At 40.0% G+C, this 21,430-nt stretch overlaps 1 non-coding gene across 1 annotated transcript; it reads left to right on the top strand.

The window, feature by feature from the left end:
* The first annotated feature begins 653 nt into the window (after window positions 1-653).
* Window positions 654-817, top strand: LOC127690340 (U1 spliceosomal RNA). The gene has a single exon (XR_007979062.1). It is a non-coding gene; the product is annotated as a U1 spliceosomal RNA (small nuclear RNA).
* Window positions 818-21,430: the final 20,613 nt, after the last annotated feature.

The following is a 21,430-nucleotide window of genomic DNA, read 5'->3' as shown; positions in this document are numbered from 1 at the left end:
ATCCAGAAACATACAATGAAATAAACCTTTTTCCTCCCTGCATTGCCTTTGCTCATGGTTCTTTATCATAGCAATAGAAACCTAAGATACCTGCTTATCTCTGGGTTTTTAATCATGTAAAAAACCACATTTTTACATCACATTGAACTATATATTCATAACTTTATTTATATACATTCAAATAGGGGGGTGAGATTGTTTCAAACACCTGTACAAAGAGGTACAGTTTGTTCTATACAATTGAATTGAGTAGGAGATTTAGCTAATATGAGCAGGAGCAATCTCTGTAGGGGAATAGTTTTTAGGCCATAAATATACCAAGGGAAAGAGGGAAAACCTATGGTTAATTTTTTTGCACACACTATCAGGATCTGTACATCTGACAGAGAAAGGCTTTGTCATCCATCTGCATCTCACCCCAGGGAGAAGACTGCTATTTTCCTGAGTCTGACACTAGGGTCCTAGGCATGGAGGGCTTATGTAGACAGCACACATTTGCTCAGAACCTCATGTGGCTGGGGTTTCCTGTGCTCCCACGACACACATTAGCTCCACCATCATGGACTTTAACCCTGTGAAACCGTAAGTCCAATTAAATGCTTCCTTTTGTAAGGTTTTATTGTTCAGGGTATTTTAGCACAGCAATAGAAAAGCAACGTACCCAGCAGGGTAGGCACCAGGATGACCAAGGTGGTTTTCTCAGGTGATGATTATCCTTTGCATAACAGACATGTTGAACTCTGTGATTTCCTCAAATTCAGGAAACTCAACTGCATAATTTGTGATAGTTGAAGGACTGAGTTCGAGCTCTCCCCTATCCCTGCCCCACACCAATAAAAAGAGAAAGAAATCAAAAATAAACAAGGAAGAAAGAAAAAGAAAAGCAACTAAGAGAGTTGTATTGTATTGTAAAAAACATGTGGGACCATTTAGACAGACAGTTGTCTTCAGCTTGTCCTTCAGGAACAAAGCCACTTAAAATGTCAATGGTTAGAACATAGGTGTATTTCCTCTTCTGGTGTGATTCTGGTGTGGTTAAGCTGAGGAAGAGGACGCTCTGCTTCTCATCTCTGTCCACTGCTTCTAGCCAGAGAAACACAAGATTTACTGTGGTGGTTTGTAGTAAAGAGAAGACGGGACAGGATGTAGTAAAGGATATCTCTACTCTGAACATCCCTGCCTAGATTGTGAAGGACGTTGCTCATATCTTATGGACAAAGGAATTGTATGTACATATTTTATTCACAGGAGCAACCCAAGGGGTGAGAAAAAAAACCCAAAAAACAAGAGACAAACAATTCTACAAAAATTCCATGACATTGCATGCCTTGGAAAAATTAGAGGTATTTGGTGGGCAGTGTTTATGAAACCAACACACTGTGGCTTCCTGAAGTCAGAGAACAACCCAGTTGAACAGTCTGCTTGGTGCTGAGCAAGAAGCAAGGCTCTGAGGTAAAGGCATACCAGTTTGATCAGGTTCACACTGCCTGTCTTGCTTCCCACAAAGCAAGGCTCTGTTTGGATTTTTTTCTTTTCTTTACTTAGTGCCCTGTGATGATGTGACAGTTTCAATTTCTAAGTGAACTTGAGTCCATATGGCATGGATTCCTAAAAGAGTCTGCTTCACCCAGGCTAACAGAACCACCTTTCCTTCCACTGTCTGGAAGGTAGTTTCGGGTTAAGAAATGAATGTATGGGATGTCATAGAGGCAGCATGGTGAGCCTAGGATAGGAAAGAGCAGCCCTGAAAGCACAGAGAATTCAAGAAGCAGAATTCAAGAAGCACAGAAGAATTCAAGACTCTGGGAAGTCAGAGGCACTGAAACAGTGAAGACTGGATGTGGATTCTCTAGAGAGCAAACCCTCGACATCACCAGACCCCTTCCTCCCACAGAGGGTGTTCCTGGGTCATTGTTCTCCCTAATTGCAATCACACTTCATTTGTTTTCTTTTGCTTGTTTTCCTTTCCTTGGTGGCCTGACAGAAGTGTTGGCCACACACCATTGAGGCATGGTAACTCATTGATCTGGAAGGCACCATTATTCATATGTGTGATCCAATTTACTCTTGACTGTTTTTTTGTGTGTAATGAAGCTGTGGGAATCTTAGGCTTAAAGCATTTTTTTCTGGTAAATGGACTGAAGTTCAGTAGGTCTGGCAAATAACAGAAGTCAGATACTACAGTCCTCATGACCTTCTAGTCTTCCACAAAGACCTGGATGGAGCTGAGTATTGTTTGCAAGTCTGGATGCTATAACTAACATTCCAGATGGGATCTCAGGAGATGAAGGCCTGGAGACCCTTGGAATATGTGTATAGATTTGTCTGTAAGACCACACAGAGTCACTAGCCCCACCCTGCATTTTCAGGCCAGGTCTTCCATTGTTGACTCAGACCATCCGATGCTTTTCAGGGAAGATTGCAGTCCATCTGCAGTTTGTTCTTGAAGTTGTCCTGTTTTATCTGTGCCTCAGGTGTTTCCTTTTTCTTTGGCTCTCCCTAATGATCTGCGCTTTCCTTATGATCATGCCTTTCAATTTGCACAAGTCCTTCTGATTTTAGATTTTCTGTAGGATTGGCCTGGGAGCCTCACAGTGTCTATCTTCTCTGATGAGTCCTATTGGGAAGGACCTTGCTATCAATCAGCCAGTCTGTCTGTCTGTCTGTCTGTCTGTCTATGTGTCCATTGGTCTATCTATCCATCACCACTACCACCACCACCACCACCACCACCACCACCACCACCACCATCATCATCATCATCATCATTATCTGTCTATCTATCTATCTATCTATCTATCTATCTATCTATCTATCATCTACTTTATTTCATGCACATACAATTATGTTGTCCTTAACTTTATGAACATACCTCATGTTCCCATCCTGTCATAAGTAACAGCCTTTCAGAGTATGGTTGTATATGTGGGAGGTAGGAGGGGAAGTATATAGATGCAAAAATATTTCTATGGATTTCAGTTGTGAGCTAAGGCTATCCCATATGCTGAAACAGATACAACTGTCTCACATCCTTTGGGGATTTCATGGTCACTCTCAAGAGTTCTAACGTCTGGAAGTCTTACAGCTTTATTATATTTATTCACTTCCATTGTCTGGTTTTTCCTTTATTTGGTTCTCTCCTGTATTATCTCCTAGAGATGGGCTCACTTTCAAACAACGTGACTGAGAAGGCGTTTACTTCAATTACTTTTATAATATTTTTAATGATTCAAGTCAACTGTAGTAGCAAGTGGAAGTCATGCTTTAGGAACATTCAGACTCATTTTGTGAGCACTGATTATTCATTTCATGACAATAATATAAAATAAAATGGATTCAGAGATATTTTCTTTTTTAATTTTATTTATTTTTTTATTTACATTGCAAATGATTTCCCCGTTTCTGGGTCCCCACTCCCTGCAAGTCCCATAAGCCCTCTTCTCTCCCCGTCCCCCTATTCTTCCATCCACACCTTCCCACTTCCCTGTTCTGGAATTCCCCTATGCTCTTGCACTGAGTCTTTCCAGAACCAGGGGCCACTCCTCCATTCTTTTTGGACATCATTTAATTTGTGGATTATGTCCTGGGTATTCAAAGTTTCTAGGCTAATATCCACTTATCAGTGAGTGCATACCATGACTGATCTTTTGAGACTGGGTTACCTCACTTAGTATGATGTTCTCCAGCTCCATCCATTTGTCTAAGAATTTCATGAATTCATTGTTTCTAATGGCTGAATAGTACTCCATTGTGTAAATATACCACATTTTTTTGTATCCATTCCTCCGTTGAGGGACACCTGGGTTCTTTCCAGCTTCTGGCTACTACAAATAGGGCTGCTATGAACATAGTTGAGCATGTGTCCTTATTGCATGCTGAAGAATCCTCTGGATATATGCTCAGTAGTGGTATAACAGGGTCCTCAGGAAGTGACATGCCCAGTTTTCTGAGGAACCGCCAGACTGATTTCCAAAGTGGTTGCACCATCTTGCAATCCCACCAGCAGTGGAGGAGTGTTTCTCTTTCTCCACATCCTCACCAACACCTGCTGTCTCCTGGGTTTTTGACCTTAGCCATTCTGACTGGTGTTCATAGATATTTTCAAATGAATATTTTTATTGTATTTATGTTGTATTGCCCTCCCTTATATTCTCATCTCTTTTCTCTAACAATAACATTCTACTTTTATATTCTTTAAAAGAAATCTAGATTGTGCTTATCGAAGAAACATGCAGTAAGTTTTCTGTATTTGGCTTATTTTGTTTAACATGATGACCTCTAATTCTATGTTTTCTTACAAAAAACCAACAAAACAAAACAAAACATAATTTCAATCTTCTTTAGAGTTTACTGTGTTTTCTTTATTCATTCATCTAATTGGCAGCTGGGCTAATTTAACTATTCTGAATAGTGATGAAATAAACATGGGAACACAGATAGTTCTGCTGTATGCTAGCTTTGATTCCTTTGGGTGTGCACCCAGGAGTTGTAAAGATGGATTGAATGCTGGTGTCTCAGGTTTTTTGACGACCCTTTGGACTGATTTCCAGAGTGGCTATGCTAACCTGCATTGCCACCAAGAGTGCAAAAGCATCTTATATTCTCACTGCTATTTGTTTTTATTTTCTTGATAATAACTATTCTGCTTGGGCTAAGATGGAACCTCAGTGTGTTTTCTATTTCCATTTCCCTGATGACTAAAGATGTTGGACATCTTTTCTTGTGTTATTGGTCATTTGTTCTTGTAAAATGTATTTAAGTATTTTTGTATTATGTAATTTAAGAGGAGATTGATCTTATTTTTCATTATCGTAGTTTCAATGCCTTTCAGCCAGGGACTTTCTCACTGGCTCACTTTTCTCCGTGAGACTTACACTGATGCCAGTTCTGAGTGGACCCTTTCCTTTTCTGCATTTCTCTGAGTACACGCACATCGGCTCCCTCTGATTTCCCCCATTTTAAAAGGCTCTTAACTATCTCTTTTCTTGACATCATGTTTCAACCATTTACGAGATATGTTGTCTTTCTTATCCAAAATAAGTCAGTCAAGGTAGCAAATTAAAGAAGAGACCACCTACCCAGTGGTTCTCAACCTGTGGGTCAAGACCTCTTTAAGGTTGTTATCTCAGATATCCTGTGTATTTGGTATTTATATTGTAATTCGTAGTAGTAGCAATATTAAGTGTTCAATTATTAAATAAGCCAGGTGGTGGGTTTGGTATCCACCTCAATGCTTTATATGTCTGAATGAAAGGCACACATACAGCCTTTATATTTTAATTTGCCCTAATGAGCACAATAGCTTGGCTACTACCTAACCTCCACTAGTGATAGAATCTATCTCCCTCTAAATTCTGTGTTCTGTCTGTGTTGCTCTGGATCTAAAGGGCTGGCCAAGTGGGTTTTTCTTTGGGTCATGTTCTTCCAGCTCCTTCACATGGTTGCCATGCATCTCTGACCTTAACTCTTCTCAGACATGGCATATCTCTTGTTCACGTTCTCAAGGCATGGAGGATCTCCTTCCCCCTCTTCCTCACCCAGGCCCAACCCCTCCAATCCTAAAGTCCCTCCTCTGTCTGCACTGCCAATCCATTGGCTGCCAACATTTTTATTTACCTATCAGAATTAACTGGGGGCAGGGTCCCTCAGTGTCCTCCATGTAGGAATCTCTTGAGCAAATAATCTTGGGGACCCAAAATAACTTTAGAGAAAAAGCAGCATTAGGTCAAACCCACTATATTACAGTTATGAAATAACAACAAAAATAATTTTATTGTTGGGGGGTTCACTGAAGCATGGGGAACTGTATTAAAGGCTCACACACAGCATTAGGAAACTTGAGAACCACTGGTCTATACTGTAGCAAGATGCTATGTATTTATTCACTGGAAGAACAACTTGCTAGTTGTTTTCCTAAATAGCAAATTTTCTCTTTATTATCATGTGGTTGTATGCAATTTAAAAGCAATATATTTTGCACAAAGCAGATGTTTGTCTTTTTTTTCTGTAAATTTCTTGCTATTCAAGTGTTAGGACCTGAGTTCAATCCACAATACCAATGTAAAAAGCCAGATGTGGTAGCATGTGTTTGTACTCACAGTATTGGCAAGGCAGAGCCAGGTGGATCCCTAGGTTTTTCTGGATAGTCAACTTAGGCTACTGTATGAGTCCCAGACTCCAGAAAAGGACCCTGTTTCCAAAAGACAAGGGTAGACAGTTCCTGATTACCAACACTGGAAGCTGGCCTCTGGATCTGCACACATAAATGAAAATAAGTAAGATAAAGATTCTTATTGAATTATCTGTGAAGCTTCTTCAAGATTTATCTTTATTTGTGTGTGTTTGTATGAGCATATATCATATATGTGTGGGTTTCCATAGAGACTGTATGTGGGTATTGAATTCATGGAGCTGGGGTTACAGGTGGCTGTGATCTGCTTTGTGTGGGTTCTGGAGACCAAACTTGAGTCCTCTGGAAGACCAGTAATCGTTCTCACTTGTTGGATTGTCTCTGAAGTCCTTATGAATATGCTTAGCTCATTCTTATAAATTCTAGGAGATTTTTACACTTTAAAAGTGTGAAATCTGAAGTGTAAATGCATTCATTTCCTGTCTGTGTTTAGAACAAAATGATTCTTCCTTGTGGAAACTACATACATCTTCCATCATGGTTCACCTACTTTCTTGTGGGGACAGGATGAATTTGTTAACTGTGGTGACAGACATATGCTTTGACATTTTGAGCCTATGTTTGCCATAATAAATGACTTGCTGTTCTTGGAGGATGACTCAATTACACTAATTTGTCACATGTTGATTTATGGACCCGACTATTCATACAGAAAACCTATTTCCCACAATCCACCTTGAATTAATAGTGACTAAAGAAGAAGTATGTAGATGAATCTTGTGGCATGTTAAGCCACATGAGAAAATGGGCCATTGTCCAATCCCAGCTGAGATGTGATTTGAATGAGAATATGGAAGAACATGTTCTTGGTGTGGTTTTGGAACATCTGAGTGGGGCCTTTAATGGCCATCCACCAATGTGGGACTGCAGACTTGTACAATTTGGAGGCTAGACCTAGAACCTCAGAACCATGAGAATATAGTCTGTTGATAGCAGAGGAATCCTAACCACTCATCTGTATAGCTGGGTGCAGGATTTACCTCTATGCAAATCCTGACCCTGCTCAGATCTGGGGCTCTGGCACACCGTGCAGGCAAAACTGGCACCTTCTCGCTTATGTCTGTGGAGTGACTCACTGAGTATTCAAAGCACATTTCCCCTTCTCTGTCTGCCAGCTATAGCTACTGGCTCACTCACTCTCTCTTTGGAATACTTGGCTAATGCAGTCACTTAAACTGATGTTTAATTGTGTAGAGTTCTGCAGAGGACTATAAAATGTTAGTTACCATTGGCTGAAGACTGGGACCTGTCACAGTTGCCAGGACAACTAAACATTGCCACCTACTCTGTCTCCTTCTCCTATTTGTGGCCCAATTTCTGACTCTACAAACTCCAAAGACATGCAACTGCTAGTGGACAGGGAATCAATGGCCAATGCCTTCCCTTTCACTTATGCCTTAAGATGAAAGACAAAGTTCTTGTCCATCTTGAAATGCGGGCATTTCCTTTCCATCTCCACTGTCCCTTAGCATTTAAAATTTCTGAGTAGTTTAGAAGGTGGTGTATTTTGCTTGAATATGGGCATTGATTTTAGGGAAGTTGATTCTCTTTCCTGATAAGAAACACGCTTTTTAGAGAGCAAAGGTACAGTCTTCACCTCCTTCCTCGTTTTCCCTACGGCAAGCCTAGGCTCAGTTATCGGCACCTGGCAATGCTTGCTGAAAGAATGAATGGGGCATGCTCCCATGGAAAAGCCAACTGTGTGGAAGGAAGCACTGATTTGCCAGTCATGTTAATTTGTTCCACACACTTTCCCAACATCAAAGGAAGCGTCTCTTATTCTTGGATGGGATGGATGCATAATAAGTCCTTCGTCTGCAGTCACCTAATTTCACATCATGGGCCAAGCAAAGAGCCAGAATTAAGTTTTGAAGAAAGAGCACTCGTGGGCACCTGGCCTTGAACAGAAGCTGGATATCGGATGTGAATCTGTGTATGCTTGCACATGTCCTAATTTGACGGTTACTATTCAGTGGACAGAAAGGGGGCAATATTCTTGTACCGACAGCAGTGTAGCATTGTGCCTAGTGGTGTGGCTGCATTCTTTAATCCCTTTAAGCCTTGGATATTTCATGCATCAAGATAGAAAGTCTACTTAGGAGTTTTGCTAGAAATAAACATGGTCGCATATTCGCTGCCTGCTGGGACAGAAAAGGGTCACTAGGTACTGTATCACCCTGAGCTTTAGATCTTTGGTGGTGCAAACCGCCAGGGGTCTGCCTGCACTTAGGAACTGAGCACATAGGTGGTTTGTCTGCCAGCCCGCCAGGAGTGAGGGCTGTGTCCTGCCCAGAGAGCTGCAGAAGGAGAGAATCCCCGCGGCCATATTTGCTGCCTGCCGGAACAGAAATGGATCACTAGGTACTGTATCACCCTGAGCTTTAGATCTCTGGTGGTGCAAACTGCCAGGGGTCTGCCTGCACCAAGGAACTGAGCACATAGGCGGTTTGTCTGCCAGTCCGCCAGGCATGGGCCTGTGTCCTGCCCACAGAGCAGCAGAGGAAGAGATTCCCTGTGGGCATATTCACTGCCTGCCGGACAGAAAAGCTTCACTAGGTACTGGATCACCCTGAGCTTTAGATCTCTGGGGGTGCAAATCTCCAGGGGTGTGCCTGCACTCAGGAACTGAGCACATAGGTGGTTCATCTGCAAGCCAGTCCGTCGCGGGACCTGTATCCTAGGTGAGAATCAACAGAGGGAGTGATCCCCACCACACCATCTTCGCTCCATAATAGAGCAGACAGAGAACACCTGGTTGACCTTGACAACCTAAGTATAACATTGCTTGAGGCAAGACTGAGAAGGGCTCCAAAGGCACAAAAGAGGAAGGCAGCATAACAGTAATCTGTGCCAGAGGAAACCCAGTCATACAGTGTTGCAGAAATAACCTTAAAGATCCATAGTAGGTTGACGCACCAGCCAGTGACAATAAGACCATCTAACACCTGGGAGAACTAGATGGCTAAAGGCAAACGTAGGAACATTACTAACAGAAATCAAGGCATTATGGCAGCATCTGAACCCAATTCTCCAACAATAGCAAGTCCTGGATACCCCAACACACCAGAAAAACAAGATTTGGATTTAAAATCACTGGTCATGATACTGGTACAGGAACACATGAAGGACATACTTAAAGAAATTCAGGAGAAAATGGATCAAAAATTAGAAGCCCTTACAAGGGAAACACAAAAGTCATTGAAAGAAATTCAGGAGAATACAAAAGCCAATAAGGAGGAAACGCAAAAATCACTTAAAGAAATACAGGAGAACTTTGATCAACAGACAGAAATCATGAAAGAGGAAACACAAAAATCTCTTAAAGAATTAGAGGAAAACACAAACAAGCAAATGATGGAACTGAGCAAAAACTTCCAGGATCTAAAAACAGAAGTAGAAACAACTAAGAAAGCACAAAGGGAGAGAACTTTGGAGATAGAAAACCTTGGGAAGAAATCAGGGACCATAGATGCCAATATCAACAACAGAATACAAGAGATAGAAGAAAGAATCTCAAATGCAGAAGATACCATAGAAACCATGGACTCGACAGCTAAAGAAAATGCAAAATGCAAAAAGCTTGTAACCCAAAACATCCAGGAAATCCAGGACACAATGAGAAAGCCAAATTTAAGGATTATAGGCATTGATGAGAGTGAAGATTTACAACTTAAAGGGCCAGCAAATATCTTCAACAAAATTATGGAAGAAAACTTCGCTAACCTAAAGAGAGAGATGCCCATGAATATACACGAAGCCTACAGAACTCCAAACATATTGGACCAGAACAGAAATACCTCCTGTCACATAATAATCAAAACCCAAATGTACTAAACAAAGAAAGAATACTTAGGGCAATAAGAGAAAAAGGGTAAGTAACATATAAAGGAAGACCTATCAGAATTACACCAGATTTCTCACCAGAGACCATGAATGCTAGAAGATCCTGGGTGGAGCGCATGCAGACTCTAAGAGAACACAAATGCCAGCCAAGACTACTATACCCAGCGAAACTCTCAATTACTATAGATGGAGAAACCAAGATATTCCATGACAAAACCAAATTTACACAATATCTTTCCACAAACCCAGTCCTACAAAGGATAATAGGGGGAAAACACCATTACAACAAGGGAAACTATACCCTGGAAAAAGCAGGATATTAAGCTTCTTTCGTCAAACCCAAAGAAGATAACCACACACATATAAAATTAAAATCAAAAATGATAGGAAGCAATAACCACTACTCCTTGATATCTCTTAACATCAATGGACTCAATTCCCCAATAAAAAGACATAGACTAACAGACTGGTTACGTAAACAGGACCCTACATTTTGCTGCATACAGGAAACACACCTCAGTGTCAAAGACAAAAACTACCTTAGAGTAAAAGGCTGTAAGACAATTCTACAAGCAAATGGTCCCAGGAAACAAGCTGGAGTTGCCATTCTAATATCAGATAAAACTGACTTTCAACCTAATATCATCAAAAGAGACACAGAAGGTCACTTCGTGCTGGTCAAAGGAAAAATCCAACAAGAACTCTCAAACCTGAACATCTATGCCCCAAATACAAGGGTGCCCTCATTCATAAAAGAAACTTCACTAAAGATCAAAGCACACATTGCACCTAACACAATAATTGTGGGTGACTTCAACACTCCACTCTCACCAATGGACTGATCAGGAAAACAGAAACTAAACAGGGAGACAGTGAAACTAATTGAAGCTTTGGACCAATTGGATATATATATAGAACAGATATATATAGAACTTTTCATCCCAAAGCAAAAGAATATACCTTTTTCTCAGCACCTCATGGTACCTTCTCCAAAATTGATCATATAGTTGGTCACAAGACAGACCTCAACAAATATAAGAAGATTGAAATAATCCTATGCCTCCTATCAGATCACTATGGAGTAAAAGTGGTCTTTAATAACAATAAAAACAACAGAAAGTCCACATACACATGGAAACTGAACAATACTCTACTCAATGATACCTTGGTCAAGGAAGAAATAAAGAAAGAAATCAAAGATTTCTTAGAATTTAATGAAAATGAAGGCACAACATACACAAATCTATGGGACACAACGAAAGCAGTGCTAAGAGGAAAACTCATAGCCCTGAGTGCCTCCAAAAAGAAAATGGAGAGAGCATACACTAACAGCTTAATGACACACCTGAAAGCCCTCGAACAAAAAGAAGCTAATTCACACAGGAGGAGAAGACAGGAAACCATCAAACTCAGGGATGAAATCAATCAAGTAGAAACCAAGAGAACCATACAAAAAATAAACAAAACCAAAAGCTGGTCCTTTGAAAAAATCAACAAGATAGATAAACCCTTAGCCAGACTAACCAAAGGGCACAGAGAAAGTATCCAAATTAACAAAATTAGAAATGAAAAAAGAGATATTACAACAGAAACCGAGGAAATTAAAAAAAAATCATCAGATCCTACTACAAAAACCTGTATTCAACACAACTGGAGAATCTGGAGGAAATGGACGTTTTCTTAGACAGATACCAATTACAAAAATTAAACCAGGATCAAATAGACCATCTAAACAGACCCATAACCCCTAAAGAAATAGAAGGGGTTATAGATAGCCTTCTGACCAAAAGAAAGCACAGGACCAGATGGTTTCAGTGCAGAATTCTATCAGACCTTCAAAGAAGACTTAACACCAATACTCTTCAAACATTTCCACCAAATAGAAACAGAAGGAACACTACCCAACTCCTTCTTCAAAGCCACTATTACACTGATACCAAAAGCATACAAAGATCCATCTAAGAAAGAGAATTTCAGGCCAATTTCCCTTATGAATATCGATGTAAAAATACTAAATAAAATTCTTGCCCACTGAATCCAAGAACACATCAAAACATTCATCCACCATGATCAAGTAGGCTTCATCCCAGGGATGCAGGGATGGTTCAATATAAGGAAATCCATAAATGCTATCCACTACATAAACAAACTCAAAGGAAAAAAACCACATGATCATTTCATTAGATGCTGAAAAAGAATTTGACAAAATTCAGCATCTTTCATGCTAAGTCTTGGAAAGGACAGGAATTCAAGGCCCATATCTAAACATAGTAAAAGCAATATACAGTAAACCGGTAGCCAACACCAAACTAAACAGAGAGAAACTTGAAGCAATCCCACTAAAATCAGGGACTAGACAAGGCTGCCCCTTCTCTCCATCTTTTCAATATAGTTCTTGAAGTCCTAGCTAGAGCAATTAGACAACATAAGGAGGTCAAAGGGATACAAATTGGAAAGGAAGAAGTCAAACTATCACTATTTGCAGATGATATGATAGTATACTTAAGTGACCCTAAAAACTCTACTAGAGAACTCCTACAGCTGATAAACAACTTCAGCAAAGTGGCTGGCTACAAAATCAACGCAAGCAAATCAGTAGCCTTTATATACTCAAAGGACAAGCAGACTGAGAAAGAAATTAGGGAAATGACTCCCTTCACAATAGCTACAAACAGCATAACGTATCTTGGGGTGACTAATCAAACAAGTGAAAGACCTATATGACAAGAACTTCATATCTCTGAAGAAGGAAATCGAAGATCTCAGAAAATGGAAAAATCTTCCATGCTCGTGGACTGGCAGGATTAATATAGTTAAAGTGGCCATCTTGCCAAAGGCAATCTACAGATTCAATGCTATCCCCATAAAAATCCCAACCCAGTTCTTCATAGAGCTAGAAAGAGTAATTCTCAAATTCATCTGGAATAACAAAAAACCCAGGATAGCTAAAACCATTCTCAATAGTAAAAGAACTTTAGGGGGATTCAGTGTCCCAGACTTTAAACTTTACTACAGAGCAATAGTGATAAAAACTGCATGGTATTGGTACAATGTCAGGCAAGCAGATCAATATAATAGGATTGAAGACCCAGAAATGAACCAACACACCTATGGTCACTTGATCTTCAACAAAGGAGCTGAAAGCATCCAGTGGAAAAAAGATAGCCTTTTCAGCAAATGGTGCTGGTTCAATTGTAGGTCAGCATGCAGAAAAATGTGAATCAATCCATTCTTATCTCCTTGTACTAAGCTCAACTCCAAATGGATCACGGACCTCCACATAAAACCTGACACACTGAAACTAATAGAAAAGAAACTGGAGAAGACCCTTGAGGACATGGGCACAGGGGAAAAGTTCCTGAATAGAACACCAATAGCTTATGCTCTAAGATCAAGAATTGGCAAATGGGACCTCATAAAACTACAAAGTTTCTGTAAGGCAAAGGACACTGTCAAAAGGACAAAACGTCAACCAACAGATTGGGAAAGGATCTTCACCAACCCTAAATCTGACAGAGGGCTAATATCTAATATATACAAAGAACTCAAGAAGGTAGAACCCAGAGAACCAAATAACCCCATTAAAAAGTGGGGTACGGAGCTAAACAAAGAATTTTCACATGAAGAACTTTGGAGGGCTGAGAAACACCTTAAGAAATGTTCAATATCATTAATCATTAGGGAAATGCAAATCAAAACAACCCTGAGATTTCACCTCACACCAGTCAGAATGGCTAAGGTCAAAAACTCAGGAGACAGCAGGTGTTGGCGAGGATGTGGAGAAAGAGGAACACTCCTCCACTGCTGGTGGGATTGCAAGATGGTGCAACCACTTTGGAAATCAGTCTGGCAGTTCCTCAGAAAACTGGGCATGCCACTTCCTGAGGACCCTGTTATACCATTACTGGGCATATATCCAGAGGATTCTTCAGCATGCAATAAGGACACATGCTCCACTATGTTCATAGCAGCCCTATTTGTAATAGCCAGAAGCTGGAAAGAACCTAGATGTCCTTCAACGGAGGAATGGATACAAAAAATGTGGTATATTTACACAATGGAGTACTATTCAGCCATTAGAAACAATGAATTCATGAAATTCTTAGACAAATGGATGGAGCTGGAGAACATCATACTAAGTGAGGTAACCCAGTCTCAAAAGATCAATCATGGTATGCACTCACTGATAAGTGGATATTAGCCTAGAAACTTTTAGTACCCAAGACATAATCCACATATTAAATGATGTCCAAAAAGAATGGAGGAGTGGCCCCTGGTTCTGGAAAGACTCAGTGCAAGAGTATAGGGGAATTCCAGAACAGGGAAGTGGTAAGGGGTAGATGGAGAAACAGGGGGAGGGAAGAGGACTTATGGGACTTGTGGGGAGTGGGGACCCAGAAAAGGGGAAATCATTTGAAATGTAAATAAAAATATATCAATAAAAAATAAACATGGTCAACTGATATGTAGTAATTAATAAATGGCATCTACCATTATTGATAGTGTTTGATTAAATGTGGACACTGAAAGTGGGAAAATGCTTCATACCCATGTGTTCATTTGTTCCAATGTCCAGAATGCCTAAGTATTTCACTAGGAGAACAAAGTGTTTTTCACTAAACTCCCATGAAAAATGAAACTAAGCTAAAAATTTCTTTTAGTCAGTGTTCTAATAGAATGAAGAGACACCATGGTCACAGCAACTCTTACAAAGGAAAGCATTTAATTGGGGCTTGCTGACAGGTTCAGAGATTTAGTCCATTAACCTCATGATGGGAAGCATGGTAGTGTTCAAGCAGACATAGGGCTGGATATTCTTAGTTTTTATCCACAGGTGGGGAGAGAGAGAGAGAGAGAGAGAGAGAGAGAGAGAGAGAGAGAGAGAGAGAGAGAGAGAGAGACTGGGCCTGGCCTAGGCTTCTGAAACCTCCAAGGCCATCTCCAGTGATGGATTTCCACCAAGAAGGCTACACCTCTTAATCCTATTTAGACCATTGCCTGATGACTAAATATTCAAATATATGAGCCTATGGGAGCCATTTATATTCAAAAAACCAATTAATGTCACTAATCACTGGGGAAATGCAAGTAAAAAAAAACTATACTGTCCTATTATCTCAAACCTTCCACTATAAATATAGTCAAACGAAGCAGAAGATGGGTGTTAAGGCTTTGAGTAAAGGGGACTCTGGCACACAATTGCTGGGAATGATGGACGGTTCAGCTGTTATGGACAACAGCACAATGGTTCTTCAAAAAAGTAAAAGTGGGAATTATGTATGATCAAGGCAGTCTTCAACTGAAAGGATTTCCAAGAGGTATGAGCACTCACGCTCTTTTCAGAACTATGTCACTGTAGCCATGGTGTGAAAACACAGAAAATGACTAACGTCTGCCAATGGGGGAAGAGTGTGACACAGATACGCTACGGTATTATTCAGGCTTACAAAAGAGATTCTTAAATTTGCAGCAGAATGGATGGACTCTAAAAAGGTTGTGCCAGTCACTGAGACACTAATACTTCATCCTTTCTCCGGGGTGAATCTAACAGCATAATTCATAGACTCGGAGCCTGAAATCGTGTCTGCAAGAGGCGAGGAAGAAGAACGCTTTCCTATTCAGTGGGTAAAGCAGTTCCGGCAGAGCAAGGCAAGCTTGAGATCCACTGTGCAGCAGTTGCTTGCCAGAAATTCTGTGTGCTTGAGAACAAGGCAAGAAGGCAGACATCAAATAGATACTCTTATTGCAATGATAACTTTAAGCACTCTAAACTAAATGAATTCAACTGAACATACATAATTTATAGACTGTTTGGACCATTGATGATGCTTTTGTGGAAAGCTTGGCAATGTGGGGTTTTGTGGAGACAGAATTATGGCATTGCATTTATTTCCAAATGTGTAACTAGCATCCTCACTCTTTTTGCAAAGGTCGAATTGCAGGCTTATGTAACTGCGAGGAATTCCTTGATGAGTCGAATGACTCCAATTAGTTGTGACAACTTGGATCCGTAAGACATTTCCTATGCCATCCCAAATAGATAAAGATCATCTACTGTCAGAAGAACTTGAATGTAAGATGAAAAAAAATTGGCAGAAGAAACATTTTCCTGTGTGTTCTCAGAGTTTTTGAGGGTAGTGTCATCCTGAGTGAGGAGGAGATAATGACCTACATTAATAGCTTCTGTGTGTGAAAAGCTGAGAACTATACTTCTCTCTTGCCTGTGTTATATACAATAAGTGCCAAGATACATAAAGAAAAAAAGCTTTGAACTTTCTGGAAAAACCATGTTCTATTTTACTGATTTAGTTATCACCAATATTGAATTTGCCTTGCATAGCTCTGTATCAAAGAACACATATTTTAGCTAATCATAAAATCGTACATGCATCTTTCAAAAGCAAACTTGGCTAAGAGTTTTCTTTATTAAAATGTATACACAAATGCTAATAAAATCATTAATGTAGAAGTTCTTGCCTTAATCATAGTTCCCAGGAACCTCTTCTTGAACTCCTCTGTGAGGACACATAGCAGGAGAGACTTCTGGAATACCCCACCCTCAACAGTAGAAGAATTTATTTTATCTCTGAGTGAAAAATACCCAAGGATCGGCTTACTATTTGACAGAGAAGGAAAATGAAAATATCTCAAGCTCTATTTTCAAAAACAGTACAGTTTTCAGTCTTCAAAACATTAATGTCAAAGAGACTTGTAGCTGTATGACCTGACAGTTTGTCTGAGTTGTGAATAACAAGTCGCTCAGTGCGCTCACTGCTAATGTGGAAAGTTGACAAGCTGTGAGCCCAGAGTCTGCTGAGATGATACTTTTGGAAGAGGACTTGTCATCTTGGCCCGAGACAACCCTGAGTCAAATGAACACTTCTTAGACCTTATCTCCCTTGACCGCCCTGCAGCATTTGACATCATGAATTGAACGTTTCTTGGTGAAACTCTTGGCCTCTGAGATTTTTTTTCCTCTCTTGGGTAAATTTTTTTACTCTGACTTTTAAGAACTCTGATTCACTGATGGATCACTTAATTGTCAGTCTCTGCATTTTGTCATGAGCTTCTCCCAGTGCACACATAGATAGACCTTGGTGATTTTACCCAATTATGACATCAACGACCACAAATGAGGTGAAAAATCAATGACATCTATATTTCTCAAGGTTAAAAATAATCTATATTTACAACTTCTTACTAGAATTAAAATATTTTTATTTCCTTCTCATACACCAAATAAATATGCAAAATGAACTTGTTATTTTCTGCTTTGCCTCTCCTAGTCTTCTTATACGGATGAATGGCACACCGAGCTGCTTAATGTAAAACCCTAGGTCTGCTTCTTGGTTTATTTGTATAGGTTGCTCCTTACAAATAATTTTTAAGCCTTCAAATTCTAGTCATTTGTCCTGTTTATGCCTCTCTGTCCATGTGCATTGTCACTGTCACAATTCAGGAACCTATTTATGTTAGTGACTTTTGAATCACTTGGGAAAAAAAAAGTCTGATGGGAAACTTAAAGGAAGGAGGATTTAGTTGGAGTAACAGTTGTGGAGCCTTCAGTACATGTTTACTCGGTCTCAGGTGCTTGGTCTGGATAGTGTTAGCAGGAACTTGTTGTGGGAGAGAGTTGTTTACTTCCTAGTAGACCTGGGTGCAAAGGGTGAGAGGAAGCAGACAGGGATAATGTACTAGATACTTCTCTTGGCTGTGACAAAATACTAGACAAGAGCAGCCTAATGATGGGGGGGGGGCTTTATTTTGGCTTACAGTTTGAGGCAAGCAATCATGGCATGCCAATCAAAAATAACTGTCACAGACTCTGAAAGTCTTGCCTTAGCCACCTCCTTCCTCTAGTTATGCTCCGCTCCTCGAAGCTTACCAATCATTCTAAAGCAAAACATCCTAAAACCTGTATCACAGATTCAAACCATAGCATCATATCATGTCCCCTTTATTTCTTTTTTTCTTGGTTTTTGTTTGTTTAGTCATTGCTCCAGAGTACTAAGAGTTTTCTCTGGCTCCTTCCATGTTCCAAAGTTTTATGAAATACACAGCCAGTCATTCATTTCACCTGATTAGGATCCTTTGAAAGTTTACTATCATCTTTATAACATTCAAACATGTGGTCATAGACTAAAATACCCTGGACACCCTGATTCCTTTGTACTGCTTTTAGTCTCTGTAGCTTCAGATCTTGCCCTGTTTCTTTTTTTTTTTATTCGATATATTTTTTTATTTACATTTCAAATGATTTCCCCTTTTCTGCCCCCCCTCCCCAAAACTCACATAAGTCCCCTTCTCTCCCTCTGTTCTCCTACCCACCCTTTCCCACTTCCCTGTTCTGTTTTTGCCGAATACTGCTACACTGAGTTTTTCTAGAACCAGGGGCCACTCCTTCGTTCTTCTTGTACCTCATTTGATGTGTGGATTATGTTTTGGGTATTCCAGTTTTCCAGGCTAATATCCACTTATTAGTGAGTGCATACCATGACTGATTTTTTGAGACTGGGTTACCTCACTTAGTATGATGTTCCTCAGCTCTATCCATTTGCTTAATAATTTCATGAATTCATTGTTTCTAATGGCTGAATAGTACTCCATTGTGTATATATACCACATTTTTTGCATCCATTCTTCTGTTGAGTGATACCTGGGTTCTTTCCAGCTTCTGGCAATTATAAATAGGGCTGCTATGAACATAGTGGAGCATATATCCTTATTACATGCTGGAGAATCCTCTGAGTATATGCCTAGGAGTGGTATAGCAGGATCTTCTGGAAGTGAGGTGCCCAGTTTTCTGAGGAACCGCCAGACTGATTTCCAGAGTGGTTGTACCAATTTGCAACCCCACCAGCAGTGGAGGAGTGCTCCTCTTTCTCCACATCCTTGCCAACACCTGCTGCCTTCTGAGTTTTTAATCTTAGCCATTCTGACTGGTGTAGGTGAAATCTCAGGGTTGTTTTGATTTGCATTTCCCTGATGACTAATGAAGTTGAACATTTTTTAAAGATGTTTCTCTGCCATCTGAAGTTCTTCAGGTGAGGATTCTTTGTTTAGCTCTGTACCCCAATTTTTAATAGGGTTATTTGGTTTTCTGGGGTCTAACTCCTTGAGTTCTTTGTATATATTGGATATTAGCCCTCTATCTGATGTACTTGCCCTGTTTCTTGTGCTCTATCCCACAAGCTGTATTGAAACACTTAGGTTCTACACTCCCATTCCCTTATTGCATTCTCTTATTCCCATTTCCCTTGTGACATAAAAAGCATTCCTCCTTCTACTTCTTAATCTGATTATTTTCTCCCATCCTTGTGACTGAAAGGGCATTTCATTTGAAAACCTTTGTCTCATCCTCTAAGATCTGACTCACATACACACCATTACCAGAATAATACCTGATACATTTATAGTTCATGGAATGTGTATAAAAATAGTTATTCTTCTACATCCCACCAAGAGCTATTTAAGGATAGGAATGATGTATTTTCAACATCTTGTTCCTAGTATCTTCTTCAGCATTTGGTACATGGTTGGCACTCAATAAATCAATATTAGTATAAGCTATTTTGCTGGTTAATTAAGAGCTTGAAGGAAACTCAAAGATCTTGTTTTATTTTGGCGATACTAAGAGCCAAATGAGACTCGTCAGCTCTCTATAGATGAGATGACCTTGACTCTCTCCTATCCCAATCCTGGCTGGACTTGATAGGCAGTAGATAACCAGAGATGGTTGAAAATCTGTGTCCCAAGGTCTACAGTTGGTGTTCCTAGAGTCTTCTCTATGTACTTCTAAATGATACTGGAGAGTCTCTCACTATTCTTGGAGACTCTATGTACCCATGATATGTGAAGCCCTGGAAATGCTTAGTTCCACTTTCACAGCTTTGGGGGAGGTATGTGGAATCCAGAGTACTGGACCCAATGCTTCACATTTGTGGGAATCAAATTGAGGTTGCCAGGGGCGACAGATTGCCAAGAGGACTTGATCATTCCAAACGTCTCTTCTCCCACATGAACTCTGGGATGATTTGTCTGTAGTTCTGCCAGGAGCCTGTGAAAACTGTGAAGAGCTAGTAGCACCTCACCAAAACCATCTCAGGGCTCCATCCTGAAGCCACTGCATGACAAATAGGATTTGTTGACTGCCTTGGAGCTGACCCTTCTGAATTCTACAGGACTCTTAAGCGGGGTAGGAGGGACACCTACCTACACCTTTCTTTCAAAAGAAAGAAGGATGAGTAAGCGAGGAACAGCAAATTATATATTTTTCACACACTAGATTTATATGTAAGCTTTAAATATGGACAAACATTTTCAGTAATCTGGTATGAATTATGGCTTGGTCATTAAACAACCATTTTGTCTCATCCTTATGTGCGAAGTAAAAAGAGCCTCATTTGCTCCATTTTTTTCTCATTGGAAAATATTGAAGTTTGAGGGGATACAAGTTTTTCCAGTAAAATTGAAAAATTGCTCAGAATTGAAAGGCTATCCCATCTGAGCTCAAGCTGTGCTTGAGTTTGACAGCATCTTTCCTTTGGCAATGAAAAGGATGTGTGATTTTTATGACTTGGTAAACCTCAAACAGACACATTGTCCTCAGAATGCAGATATGGGTGAAACTTAGAGATGAACAGAGCTTCATCTCAAAATAAAAAGGACAAGCAGAATTTAAAGGACATGAATGGCCCAAGTTCAACCAAAAGCCTTGAGAATTGTTTTGTTGTCTCATACTTTGATTGTATTTATATTTGAAAGTTATTGAACTGTTCCAAACCTCTCAATGCTTACCCCATGCACTTACCTATAAATAGCACTGAGAATGTGGTTGGACATTTCCCAAGGCTTAGAGAATAATTGTTACCTGGAAGTTATATGCCACAGATCTGAGCATGTATCATCTTATTAAATTTTACAACTTTCTTACAGAACAGTATTATTTTCTCCTTTTTATACTGGGAATGATGAAACTCAGATAAAATGATATGTGCAAAATATGCAGTTAGTGAGCTTCTGTCTCCTTCTAACTGCGATTGTCTATGCTTAGAATATGTCTCTGGTACTCCCTTGGGCTTCTTTATAGACAATTCTTGCCTCCCCTACTTTATTTAAGCAACTTCTATGCCTAAAATGCCTTCAAATCTCACCCCCTCATGAGACTCCCTATATATTTTTTATTGAAAGTTCAGTTAGGCACCCTCCCACACTCTGGGAGTATCTCTCCATCAGGCACATATGAATGCATTTCTCTGTAATCTGGGTCATCATCTAGACCATTAGCTCAGGTCCACAGCTGCAGCTGTGTCCACTTTACATGTTCAGGAACTCCATGGTATTTGCTGAATAAAAAAAGGTAACAAATCAGTACCCACTTTAGGATAAGGATGCTTT

This window comes from Apodemus sylvaticus, chromosome 7 (genome assembly GCF_947179515.1).
Source record: "Apodemus sylvaticus chromosome 7, mApoSyl1.1, whole genome shotgun sequence".
In the NCBI taxonomy this organism is placed as follows: domain Eukaryota; kingdom Metazoa; phylum Chordata; class Mammalia; order Rodentia; family Muridae; genus Apodemus; species Apodemus sylvaticus.
This window is presented reverse-complemented; position numbering and strand designations above follow the sequence as displayed.